Source organism: Amphiprion ocellaris, chromosome 17 (genome assembly GCF_022539595.1).
Source record: "Amphiprion ocellaris isolate individual 3 ecotype Okinawa chromosome 17, ASM2253959v1, whole genome shotgun sequence".
Classification (NCBI taxonomy): domain Eukaryota; kingdom Metazoa; phylum Chordata; class Actinopteri; family Pomacentridae; genus Amphiprion; species Amphiprion ocellaris.
The window spans coordinates 2,879,801-2,893,505 of NC_072782.1; the positions used below are offsets into that span (position 1 = coordinate 2,879,801).

Genomic DNA, 13,705 nt, shown 5'->3' on the forward strand with positions numbered 1-13,705 from the left:
CAACATCATCTTTCTGCAGAATGATGAGGCGGTGTAAAGTGCAGCAGAGCCTTCAACAAAGAGGCAATGTGACAAGACTGGGAATGCATACATTTTACATTCATAGATGTAATACACCAGTGGATTAACGCCATGTCCGTTCAATCATACTGAGTCCAAAATCAATTCTGCGTCTATGGGTCAGTATTCAAAATTAGATATTCCTAACAGTTTACCAAATGTTATCCCTAACTCTGTATACTTTTATGCAACTGTGTGTTTGCTTGTGAGTAAAATGTCTCACTGTGCAGTTATTTGAGTGCCAACTTTGAATTTCCTTGTGCTAATGGATCTACTAGGCTGGAGGCAATAAACAAAATATATGCCATAATGCCATAGCTTTCATTGGAATATCTGTCAATATAACCACAGTAATTATTCCCAATTCCACATAAAAATGATATGCACGTCCCCATTGACTGCTGTGTGCATATCATAAGATTAACGCTCCCATTGTGATTTATTCAGTAATGGGGTAAATGGTCAGATACTTCAGATGACCAGTCATTCAGATACTGAAGCGAGTAAAGCACAATGGAAGCATTAGTCCAATGTAGCAGTTTTTATGCTGCCTCATTAATTCACCTTGTGCAGGAAGAGAGAGATCAGGTATCCCTGTTGTTTGTTTCATGTTGTCTTGAAAATATGACTTAAGTTTAACACTCATTTTACAGTTCACAGTGCAATAGTTTAAACACATTTACTTAAATGATTTAATATTATTGTTGAGAATAATATTTCACTATTTGTGCAAGTGTTTTAACCCTCCTGTTGTCTTCACTTATGGGCACCCAAAAGATATTGTTTTGTCTAAAAAAATACCAAAAATTCAGCAAAAAATTCTGAAAATTTGCAAAACCTTCAGGAAGAAAATTCCAATAATTCCTTAAAGTTTCCCTTAAAAGTTTTATTTTAAAAAAGTTCCCCAAACTTGGCAAGACAATTCTTGTAAATATTTTCAAAAAATGAGTAAAAAATCTTCCAAAAAAATCCTAAAAATATCTAAAGTGATTCCATATATATCAGTAAAACTTCTAATATTTTCTTTGAGAACATTCACAAAAAAATCTACCAAAATCCAACGAAATTCACTGGATTTTGGTTGATTTTTTTGTGTGAATGCTCTTCAGAAACATTTTAACCACCAAAAAATGTTCAAAGATTTGTTGAAAATGTGGACATCAGAAGTGTCACTGTGAAAATATATTGATATTTTTTCCACATTTTCAAACTTTAAAACGGGTCAATTTTGACCCGCAGGACGACACGAGGGTTAATGCATGGCATCCACTGCAAGAGTCTATAAAACCTAAATTAAGTAGGACTGTTGAAGATTACATCCCATTATTGATGCACACACCTATGCCTTTATTTTGCTTTTTAACATTAGCATTAAAGCCAAGTTTAGTTACTGCTAGTCTCCTGCTGTGCTTTAAGAAGCCCAACCATGAGAACGCAGCTGCTAAAAAGACTAGCATTACAATGGGTGAACTTTGCACATTACTGCAACAGAATGGACATTATTAAACAACCAACGATGCACCATATTGGGATTGACAACGGACAGATTGAGAGTGGGTTCACAGACCAGAAATCACAAGTCGGTAACAAGTGTCTCCACTATTTGTAATACACATATCTGCAACGCAAAGAGTTAATGAGGCTGTAGATCCTGCTTTTTGAATGTTGTCCCACTCTTCCTGAAGGGCAAAGTTGGCAGAGATTGATCATGTTGTCGGACACTAACAGACCTTGCGTTGGACGGTCATGTACGACCCTAACTGACATGTAAACATGGCAGGAACCCATTTCTGTCTTTCCCTTGGCATCTGTAGCATCACATCATTTGAATAAAGCTGCATTTTAAGGTGTTATGTTATAGTCACCGGTCAGAGGAGTGTCTGTGCACCTGTATCCTTTAAAGGTACAACTGGCTATGGTGTAGATGAACTCAGTGGTCAAGAATTTGACAGTTGCCTAGATTTTACCATTTTCTAATCAGAACAGTCAGGAAAGAAGTCCATTCGCATGCTGTATTCATAGTTTTGTTTACTGTAATTAAATAAAGATGAAATTATCTGTCACAGTGAGAATGAGGTTTCACTTTCAAGTACATCAGCAGGACATTATGAATCTGCTCACAATGGTGATGTCATGCACTTCAAGAAGAAAGAAAAAAACTGAAATAGGGAGTTGGAGCAGATGGTGCTGGGATCCATCACTGATGAAAATTATGGCAATACAAGCGCTGGGTCCATTAGCTGCTCGGCCAAATATGCCAAATATAGAAAATGATGAAGCTGCAAATTTTCTGTGTTACCTGAAGAAGACTGTCATCTGTGGCAACACATTGTGGAAGCTGCTGTGTGGTGAAATTAAGTCAGCATCTTAGTCATCATAGGAGTTGTAGGGGAAAGAACAAGACTACAGTGAACCTGTCTTTTAGTAGGTTTGTTGAAGACCTCAGAGAAAAGAGAAACCCTGTGATGGACTTCAGCCAAACCCAGCCTGAACGTTATTTAAGTGGTAGCTACATATAAAATCCAGCCACAAGGTGAAGATAGAAACTGAAATGATTGTCAAAAGAATATTTTTAAAACTGCTGTGTAAGCCATTCTAATACATTTGGACATGTTGTTACATATTTCATGAGAAAAATAAAGGCAGACTTCCAATTGTCCCCTAAGTGCTTTTGGGAATATTTTGCATGCTGAAGAGGATTCCCAAGGACACTGCACGCCTAGGATTAAATAATTCAACACTTTATCGGTAAGGGATTGTATAAATGAAACGTAAACTAAGTAGCAGTCTTATGGCTACAGAAATGAATTACGGATCAACTTTAATTACAGCAATGAAGTCATGATTCTTCAATCGATATATTGCGCAGCGTGAAAGTGTAATATTTATTGCCAGCATGTCAAGCTGTACATTACTGAGCAAATTAAATGTTTTTCAGTGGATGGTGATTCATGATTTGACAGAGCTCAGATTTACAAACACACCACTGCTATTTAGAGCCTCAAACAACACTGCAACTCCTTTGGACAGCTCGTGTTTACTGTGTTAGTGCGCCATCAGGTGGCAAAAGAAAGCTATTGCTACAATATGCGTCATTTCTCATAATATCGTTTAGGAGACTCCTTAAAGATACTGTTCAGTCATTTGATTGAAAGTTAGAAATCACTTATTTTTCTCTCCCAAAGATACATCTGACGTTTCAATGCACCGGTTATGTTATCTGTTTCCATGCTAATGATTCTGAAAAAAAGACACGAGCTTTTCTATATTTGGATCTATCTATCTATCTATCTATCTATCTATCTATCTATCTATCTATCTATCTATCTATCTATCTATCTATCTATCTATCTATCTATCTATCTATCTATCTATCCATCTATCCAGCTATCTAGCTATCTAGCTATCTGATGTTATTTTTTGTTTACTTTTTTGCTAATTTATATATATATATATATATATATATATATATATATATATATATATATATATATATATATATATATATGTATGTATATATATATATATAAATAAAAAAAATTTAAAATTTATATTTTGATATATTTTTTTGCTTTTTATTTCATTTTTTTGCTCATTTTTTAAAAATATTTTTTATTTGATCTATATTTGGATCTATGTATATATATTTTTTAATATAATTTTTTTCTCATTTTTCTTTATTTAGGTCTTTCATGATTACCTGAATTTTTTTTTTAAATTTTCATTTAAAATTCTGTGCATGAACACAAGTTGCTGTTTTATTCTTTCGAAATAAAAAAAAATCTAAATAAAGTAGGGATTTTTGATGATTTTTAACTATTTCACAACTATTATTTTAATCTCTATTTTCATTTTTGGCTTTGCCCTTTGTTTATGAACTTTATTTGCCATTATTTCTATGGTTCTTGCTGGACAAATATTAAGAAATAATATGTGTATGTTTGTTTAATGTCCCTGAAATGCCCTATTGTTCGCAGTGCCTTTCCAGTTGTGTCACATGCCATCTGGCCTAACTCCAAAGCAGACGGTGTATCCTCTGCTCTTTGCCCTTGACGATGACTTGCACTTCCCTCAGCAGAAAAAAAAACACTCTGGGACTCAGCCAGTGCTGCTGCTGCGTCCAACATAAAGTCTACGTCCATCTCTGAAATAAGAAGAGGCAGTGAGTGCAGGAACAAAGGACATGTCTTTCTCCTCACCTTGATGCAATCATTTCATCACTGTTGTTCTTGGAATAGACACCATCAACTATGTGTCACAGCAGATGAAACAATTTAGTCAATTTTTAAGCGGTTTAATAAAAGGATTACATCAAATATTTGGAAAGGATGTGGAATGATTTTTCTCTACAGTTTTAGTCTAAGTTAAACTGCAGGTCCTGAATGTACATCATGTGGACATTCACAGACTCACTGGTGGTTAAAATGCCAAGAATACTTAGTCTGTGTAAATATTTTATGCAGGAATTTTTCTGCTTTCTTGTTATTTATTGTTTCTAATATAGTTATAGCTGCTTTTCCCTTTACTACTACCATGGGTGACTGCTGTTCCTGCTATTGCTGTATGCCGACACACTTACACGCTTGAAACTCTAGATGTCAGCAAAGACTTAATGTGTGAATCTACCAAGGTACATAAAAGATCAGCTACAAAACCTCTGTCATTATCAAAATGTAAGAAAAATGTGGTGTGATAGTGTATATAATGAAAAATGTTCTTTCTTTTTCTGACTTTAGTTTCTGTAATGAGGGGGTGTTATCATGTGTCACTCATTAAAACTGCATTGCAGCTGTGCAGAAATATTATTGTTATTATTATTAAGCAACCTCAGCATGACCATAAAACATGGTATGACTGTTTATAGAACTGCACAGCTAGCTCTATTAAGTTATGCTCAGCAGGGCAGAAATAGCATATTGGTATGTGAGGGCACTGATGCAGATAAGTGCAAAAAAAAAGAAAAAAGGGCATTATAGTTTGCTCAGCAGTTCAGCTACTGCACCACAGGACAATGGAACGGTGTGTTTGATATTCCAGCATATATCAACTATAATGATTATTTAGGTAAAGGAGAGAAAATATATGCTACGGAAACCCGGCTTAAGAATTTAATAGATGGGCACCCAAGATTAGTGTCAAAAAATACAAAAAGTATCCGCTCAAAAATAAAATATAGCATGATCGTCATCTTTCCTTCTGGGCTGAGAAGTTTTTTTCAGTATATTATGGTGTCACAGTGGCCTTTTGTCATTAAATGTTTTGACTTCATCATTTTATCCTGTTAGAAATTTACATGAAATATTGTAATCATTAGCATATGAATTCTTGAGTTATGGTCATTTATGGCCATACATCCCTTTGTGATTGTATTATGGTTATACACAGAACTATTTCAGAACCACAGGTGTAACTTCCAGTTCTAGTGGTCACCACTAATTGGGCCTATTTCTATTTCCTTTCTCAGCTATGTAAAGATTAAAATATTAAGATTTCTTCAAACCGCTGGACAATCTTCATGCTAATCTTCTGTCTGTGGCTTCATTTGGGACAAACATGAGCGCGACATCAATCTTCTGATCAGACTCCCACCAAGAAATCACATAAGATATTCTTGGGGTGACTCAAGCACATCTGATGGATCATAAAAATTAAACTGATTCAATTCAATTATCCTCCAATAAAGAAAATGGCTTTAGAAAAAGAAACAGATTCTAAGTGAGCTTTGGAAATCTCATGCTGTGCATGACCGCTCCTCCATTAGGAACCATTGATCATTGAGCATGCGAGACCCACTCTGTGAGAATCAAAGTGCTCGGGGGTGAAAAGCACTTGGCAGACACCCAGAAATTATCTCAGAGTCACCCCTATTGAAGCCAAGACACTGCAATACTGCAGACCAGCTTCCTGTCCAGGGGAAGAATAATGCAAACTTTCTCCCTTTCTGTCTGAATTGCTGATGAGGAGACTTGCACGCATGGCAGTTCTGCACTGGTTATAATACAGTCTCCTTTTTCATTGTCAAAGCCTTTTCCGTAAGCAGCTGATGAGGTACAGCTTGCATATTTATGAGCTTTATTGAATTTTTTCTTTAAACGTACACCCTCCAACAGCACCTTGGTTTCTGTTGTTAATTTTGTGGGACAAATATGAAACACAATCAAGGTGTTGATTCTGTCTTTAAAATGTCACCACTGGATCTACGGCCAGATCGCTCCGTCTCTTTTTACTGAGGAGCTGCAGCCCTGCCTCCATCAACCTGCCGGGAATTTCGCTGACCTCTGAGGCTTGGATTACCTGGCAGGGTCTGAGAGAGCAGCTCAAGAACACTTGAGGACAAGACTTACGCTGCTCCCAATCAATACTCATCGATTGTGTTTTCCTTTTTTTTTTCTTTACAAGAGTTACATTACAGTAACTGTGTTTGCTTTGCAGTGGTCCTGCAAACTGCATCGGCAAATAGCTTGTTCCATAGATTAGGAGGTACAGCCGAGATGTAGAGCTCTGATCCTCCTCCGGTGTGTGCCCATAGCATGACAAAGCAGGTGCCTTTCTTTATTGCAGCTGTAATGTTCACTTTATGTCACGCCGCAGTGTGATGTGACAAAACATACATAACATAATGTGATGGGTTTGGACAGGACTTCAAGGAATATGATGGAAGGTATGATGGATAAGACAGGACGAGACAGGAAGTCACAGAGAGGCACATGGCACGACCCCATCGCCATACCTACGAAGCCACTAAAGCAATGGGACTCTTAACTCTGGCAGGGCTAAAGTAGCATCAGAACATTTCAGGACTGTTTTAGTGTGGCTAGCATGTTATGACTGCAAGAACTGCTCAAGTAGAAGCTCTTTCTGGGCTGTTTTTAGGATAGAAATATGTAGCTCTAAGAAAGTTCTGGGTGGGTTATTCTTGAAGAAAAGAACAAAAACTCACAGTCCTCTTGATGTCATCTTTGAGAAGCTGTCTTCTCTCCATATAGGCTAATACAATGAACAGCAACCATGCAGGTTTTCTCTACTGATGCAAAATTATTACATCAAATGGAAACACGACTGAAAGGGACCATTTTTCTTTAAATTCGTGAAACCTCACGCCTACTCCGAGTTCCTGCAGTGGAGAGGTGCTTTATATATGAGGAGGTTAAAAGCAGAATGGTCTAACCCACAAAAAAAAATAAAAAATCTAACTGAGTTCTACATAACTTCTGGTCTAGATTTTAGTGGCAAAATGGTCTAACCCGCAACCCAAATATAGCGTAACAGTGGCGCTTTGAATGTCAGACCATTCTTGAAAACACAAAACTTTTAACCCATTTTTCTCAAAAACTACAGAAAGTGGGTTAGATCACTCTGCTTCCCAACAATTTATATATTCACTGCACTTCCTGCAATACAGCACTGGGAAAAGCACACAAACACTAAGTTGCACTAATCAGCTTCAACATTAAAACCGGCTGCCTAATACTGTGTAGGTTCCCCTCATGCAGTTCCAACCCATTGAGTCATGGAGGCTGGACCTGTGGGGGTGTCCTGTGGTGTCTGGCACCAGGACATTGGCAATGGATCCTTTCTGTCCTGTCGGCTGTGGGGTGGAGCCTCCATGTCTAGTTCTGGCACATCTTGCAGATGCTTGATCTGATTGGGATGTGGGGAGACCAGGTCACTATCTTAGACTGCCTGTAGTAATGGCCAAGTTGTTCCTCAGCAGTTTTTGAAGTATGCTGGAGCATAATGTCTTGTTGCCATGGTTTACTTAGTCTGGAACAATCTTTTAAATGGGTGCTAAATGCCAAAGTAACTTCCAAATGAATGCCAGGGCCAAGGTTTCCCAGCAGAACATTGCGTTGTATTGAGATGATCAATGTTATCGCCTTCAGCTATCAGTAGCTTTAATGTTGCCATTGATCGCTTCATGCAATATGAATCCAGAGTTTAGATCCAAAAAGGAATGTGAAATTGTCATGACTAGTTTGAAAAATTTTCATCAGCAAATTTAACTATGCAAATTCAAACATGTATTAAGATTTTTTAAAAACAGAATACAGCCTTTCGGATATAATGGCCTTAGAAAGTTGTGGGAAACCTACAGTCATAGAAAAGATTATTAGACCACCCTTGTTTTGTCATTCATTTTGTTCATTTTAATGCCTGGTACAACTAAATGTAAATTTGTTTGAGCAAATATAGTGACAACAACAAAAATAGCTCATAAGAGTTTAATTTAAGAGCTGATATCAGATATTTTCCATGGTTTTCTTGATAATAACCAAAATCTCTTCAGTTCTTCCATCAATAGCTATGGCACTGTTCTGGCAAAAACAGCTTGTAGGCATTCTATGTTTTCTTTTCTGTCTGTTTTAGTCACATGATCCACACAGGAGTTAGTACTTGATTGCATAACCATTGTTTTAAATGACAAGGGTGGTCTAGTAATTTTTCCATGACTGTATTTGTATATCCTGCAGACACATAGCAGCATGTGTCTGTCTGATGTGTCTGGATGTGAGTAAGTAAAAGCAATAAAGCTGTTGTACAACCAAAACAATAATCTGAAAGTTGCTAAAGAGCTATCAGAGAGCAGTCAGTCAGTCAGAAGATAACTTTCTATGAGCGACACCCATTACATTACACATAGTCATCATGTCCTGAATCACTATCAGTATATCTTTGAGTTATTGTAACTGAATGCCAGTGGGAGAACCGTGTCTAATACATCAGTTCCACAATATTTGCAGAGCTTAAAATATTTAGAAAACAGAATTGGATTGTTGTTACCCATTGTTTCATTGACGATGTTGGTGCAGTATTGGCACTGCCTCTTCGTCAGCTGAAGATGGTAACAGCCTTAACAGGAACACGTACTACAACACCTGTCTAGTTGCATATAAGAATCGTTGAGGACATAAAAACACATGGATGAACTCGTCACCATCAGTTAAGTTACTTAAGATACAGTATTATTACGTATAGAGTACAAAATTAAAATGGAAAAGTGAATTAATGTCTATTCTTGACTTTGGAAACTAGTTGAAGACCCAGTGACAGGGACTTAAATAGACTCAGGAAGGAATTTAGAAGGATCTGAATTTGTTGAGCAGAATAAAATTTGAATTAAAGCTTGAATTTACCTTGAGATCCTATCTATCTATCTATCTATCTATCTATCTATCTATCTATCTATCTATCTATCTATCTATCTATCTATCTATCTATCTATCTATCTATCTATCTATCTATCTATCTATCCATCCATCCATCCATCCATCCATCCATCCATCCATCCATCCATCCATCCATCCATCCATCCATCCATCCATCCATCCATCCATCCATCCATCCATAACAACTGTTGAAGTTGGACACCACACTCAAGATAACAGACATTACTTTTAATGTAAATGAATATAAATTCCACCAGAGATTGGGTTGGATTAGTACTACAGCATCGTCTACATCAACTACAACTTTCTTGTTGCCATCATTCACATGCTGTTGGTAAAAAGTACTGCTATGTGGACTATCTTGTCTCTGAGACTTGGAATAAGGCCTTCTGTTCTTTGCAGGAATATCTGGTCCCTTTCTGCCATTAATCCAAGTGACATCTCCCAAACTATTCCTCACTTTTTCTGATGGCCTCATCCTTCTCAGAAGATGCAATCTAAGCCATGTGTCTGCTTACTTTTCAATTACTCCCAACAGTCCAGCACTGACTTACGTAACACGGCTTAACACTCCATCTGGGATGACAAAATACACAGCGCTTTAATGGTCGATCATTAAAGTTATTAAAGTCTCCGAAAAAATCCCAAACCATTCTGAACTTCCAACAAATTAAACACACATCCAGGAGATCTGATGAGCTAGATGAGTCTGTTCGGGGTCATTAAGTTTGCCAACAGCAGAAAGGAGGGAGGGAAGGAGGGAGGAAGTAGTAATATAAAGTTAGATTTTTTTTTTTTGCTGCAGTGTTTCCTCTTAAGATAAATAAAACTGATTGCCTTTTTTTTAATCTTGTGTGTTATTTAAAGGTGTATTATAGGAATATATTAAACCAAATTCCATTTGTTTGCACAGAAACAGCACAAACACAACAACTATAGAAGAAATCTCACCTCAGTATGCATCATAAGTGCAAATACAAGAGCCATGAATCCACAAAAATCAGAAAACAAGCAAGTTTATGATCAGAGAAACAAAAAGAAGTAAGGTAATGAACTAAGGTCGTATATGCCAATGTAATAAATACTATTCTGGTGCAGATCCAACATCATTCAAACTGGATTTCCTACATTGCAACATGTTTATTGGCAGATGTGCATTAATTTTGTTGTTTGTAGGGCAGTGCATAAACTCCCTCCACTGTCCCGTCACCTCGCTGCTGCCTCACTGCAGAGAGACAGAGTAAGGAAGCAGAGAGAGAGAGAGGGGTAGAGATCTGGAGAGGGAGGGGTCAGAGTTTCTGGAAACGGGGAAGCGAGCTGCACTGCAGCATCTGGGCGTTGGCTCGGCTCACGGAAGGAGGCAGAAAACGGCAGCAGAGGGATGAGAGTTGCAGGGGAACTGAGCTATATGTGTATAAAATATCACTGCACAAAGTATATCTGTTTGTGGGAGGGGTTGACAACACTTTTTCTGGGATGACTCAGATTTTCCAAAATATCGACTTATAAAATAGGAAACAACACACAATGTATAATCATCTTAATAATTATATGCAGGATGGATAACAGCATGAAGCACTTTTACTTTAGAAACTTTAAAAATATTTTAGTTTTACTTTACAACACCTGTCAATGTCTGACTTCTACTTGGGAATATTTCTGCACTTTAATTTTTCCACTTTTAGTAAAGAATCAATATGTCTTCCTCCATCTCCTTCCATGTTCTAGTAAGGGTTTGTGGAATTAGCTTGTTTGAACCTCTATAGAACTTTATTTTAAGCTCTACTCAGGATGTCAAGTATCACAGAATGAAACAAAACATGTAAAATATATACATGCAAACATCAAAATAACATTGGAGTTACTCTCTGAAACTAGTAGAAACAGAAATCGCTGATCCAGATTTACTGTGTTTGCTGTTGCTGCTGTCAGTTGCTTATATGAGGTCATTCAGTTCAAATATTTCTCTTTTCCATACTGCCAGTCTATAACATTTTCTTCATATGCTCACACTTTCTGAAGCTGCAGTAACGGTCACCATCAGCCTCTTTTTTAACGTTATGTATATTTAAGTGTATTGGCTGGGTCAAATGAGGACATCCCAAGCACAGACACAGCAAGAAATGTGAGTCCAGCTGTCATACTGTAATATATAAAGCCATAATGTGCAAGTAGCTCCGTTATCACTCGCCCCACCTTAAGCAAGGCAATATAATGTTTAATGCTGTGAGCTTTTTTACAGCCTCACTGTATGTGCCCTCCTCTCTCTGTTGCCCTGCTCACTCTCTCTTTTTCCTTCTCTCTGTACCTTTTCTACTTCTTCCTTTATCCACTGCTCCTTTCTTTCTTTCTTTCTTTCTTTCTTTCTTTCTCTCTCTCCAGGCCAGGAAAATGTGCTGTGTCTGCAGGGAGGTTTTTTGGTGCAGGAGACGCAGAGTAATTGATAACGGTGCTGCTTTTTGCTATCAAGAGGTCTGTGTTTGCTTTCAAAAGGAAACAAGACTGAGACAGAAACAGATGGAAAACAAGAAAGAGAGAGAGATAAAACAGCAAGAGAGTGAAGAGAAAAAAAGCCAAATATAATGCCAAAGGAGAAGATGAAGAGGAAGAAAGCAAAGAGGAAAATCCCGCTGTTCTTACACTTATATGCTGGTTTCGTTTAGGATTTTCTTGTGTTTGAGAATTGATTTTGTCACATTAGTTGCTCTCATTAAATGTTCATTTATAGTTTTTGCTTGTGTAAAATGAAACATTTCTTATTAGTAACCTGACTGTTTTACAACTCAACTGTTCCCTGATTGAAAAAGTTTAGACTTTCCACTTCTTTAGTTTGTTTATTTGCACTCAGAATGAAACAAACATTGCATTTGAGTTTTCTGAAGCATCAGCATAAACTGCAAGAGGCACCTGTCCCTTGACTTTGCATAATAAGCTTTATAGGAAATTACTATAAAAATGACTTTTACAAACTTAAACAGCACATTCTTTCACTCTGTAATCTTACAAATGCACAGATTAGGCTCTCTGGTAATATGCAGAATTCAATATGGCTGTGAATTTAGTAGCATGAACACTTGTGATTATATTAGTACTGACTGGTGTTTTCTAATACTTGCCATGTAATGCAAGACTGAAACAATGCAGACATCATTAGACAACCTAAACCTGATATATTATATTTCATACTGCAGTGAAACAAAGAAAGTAAACCCTTCTACTTCTATAGTTTGTCCCTTGTTTAAACTTTTCTTGGATAAAAGTGAAATTAAATCTGTCAGGCTACTTTCTCTAGGGAAAATAAGATTTATAAATTCTGCACAAGCTAAAACAAAAGACTGACTTTTTTTCTGAGAGCTGTAGTTGATACCGTGGTTTACATTTCAGGGTTTGTAGCGTTGGTGCCCAACTGCATCAGACCTGCTTCACTATCCTGAATGTGCTGTTTAAATATTAATGAGCTTTCCGAGGCTAAACTGAGGCTTTCAGTGGCTTTAGTTTAGAATTACAATGAAAAGGTTGATGGTATGCATGCTGTAGATGCATTACTGAACACACACATGCAGGACCGTGCACAGCAGAACATACTGAAACACACACACACACACACACACGTCACATTAACTTACATTAGCCTCCCAGAGGCTCAAATTGGTTCAAATTCATAGACTGTTTTGAGGTGTGTATTTTCATATTTTCATAGTTTTATTCATAATATATGTGTATTTCTACCATACTATACTGAGTAACTTCAAAGATGCTTTAGTTCAGGGGTGTCCAACATGCGGCCCACGGGCCAAAAGCGGTCCTCCAGAGGGTCCAATCCGGCCCTCAAAGTGGAAAAATTCCAGAGAAGACATTAACTGCAGATTTTGAATTAGTAAAACTATAAATTTAAAATAATTTCTAGACCATGACAAGTTGTTTTGATCATAAAGTAAAACAGCAGATTGCTCATTGTTCTTTTGCCGTTTTGTGTCTCATTTTTGTAATATTTTGTCTTGTTATGGTGGGAGTTTTCTTTGTCTTTTTTGCCTGACTTTGTCATTTTGATCATAAAGTAAAATACTATATTGTTCAGTTCAAGATACCTGCGATTTTGAAGTTGTGGTTATTTATAGGTTATTATGCTGTGATTTAACTGGTTTGGCCCACTTGAGATCAAAATGGGCTGAATGTGGCCCCTAATCTGAGTTTGACTCCCCTGCTTTAGTTTAAGCTTCTGTTTGACTTTGAAGAGTTAATTCTAGGAAAACAACAACTTGTGGTTGAGACAAAAATAGCAAAGTTGCAAAAAAAGAAGAAAGAGTTTTGGGACGCGGTAGAGACGAAACTTCATTCTCATCAGGCGCAGGGGAAAACTTGCCACATTCAAAATTCAAAAACAGCCCAGAACTCACACACCTCACCCCCTCGTTCCCCCATCCCACTTCAGAGGAAATGAAATATGCTGATGAAGGGTCTCTTATGGCTTAGACAAA

The 13,705-nt window shown here is 37.2% G+C and overlaps 1 protein-coding gene across 8 annotated transcripts in view; it reads right to left on the reverse strand.

Moving 5' to 3' along the window:
- LOC111565724 (ankyrin-1-like) overlaps positions 1-13,705 on the reverse strand; it is a 132,200-nt gene that overhangs the window by 104,698 nt on the left and 13,797 nt on the right. The window lies entirely within an intron of this gene.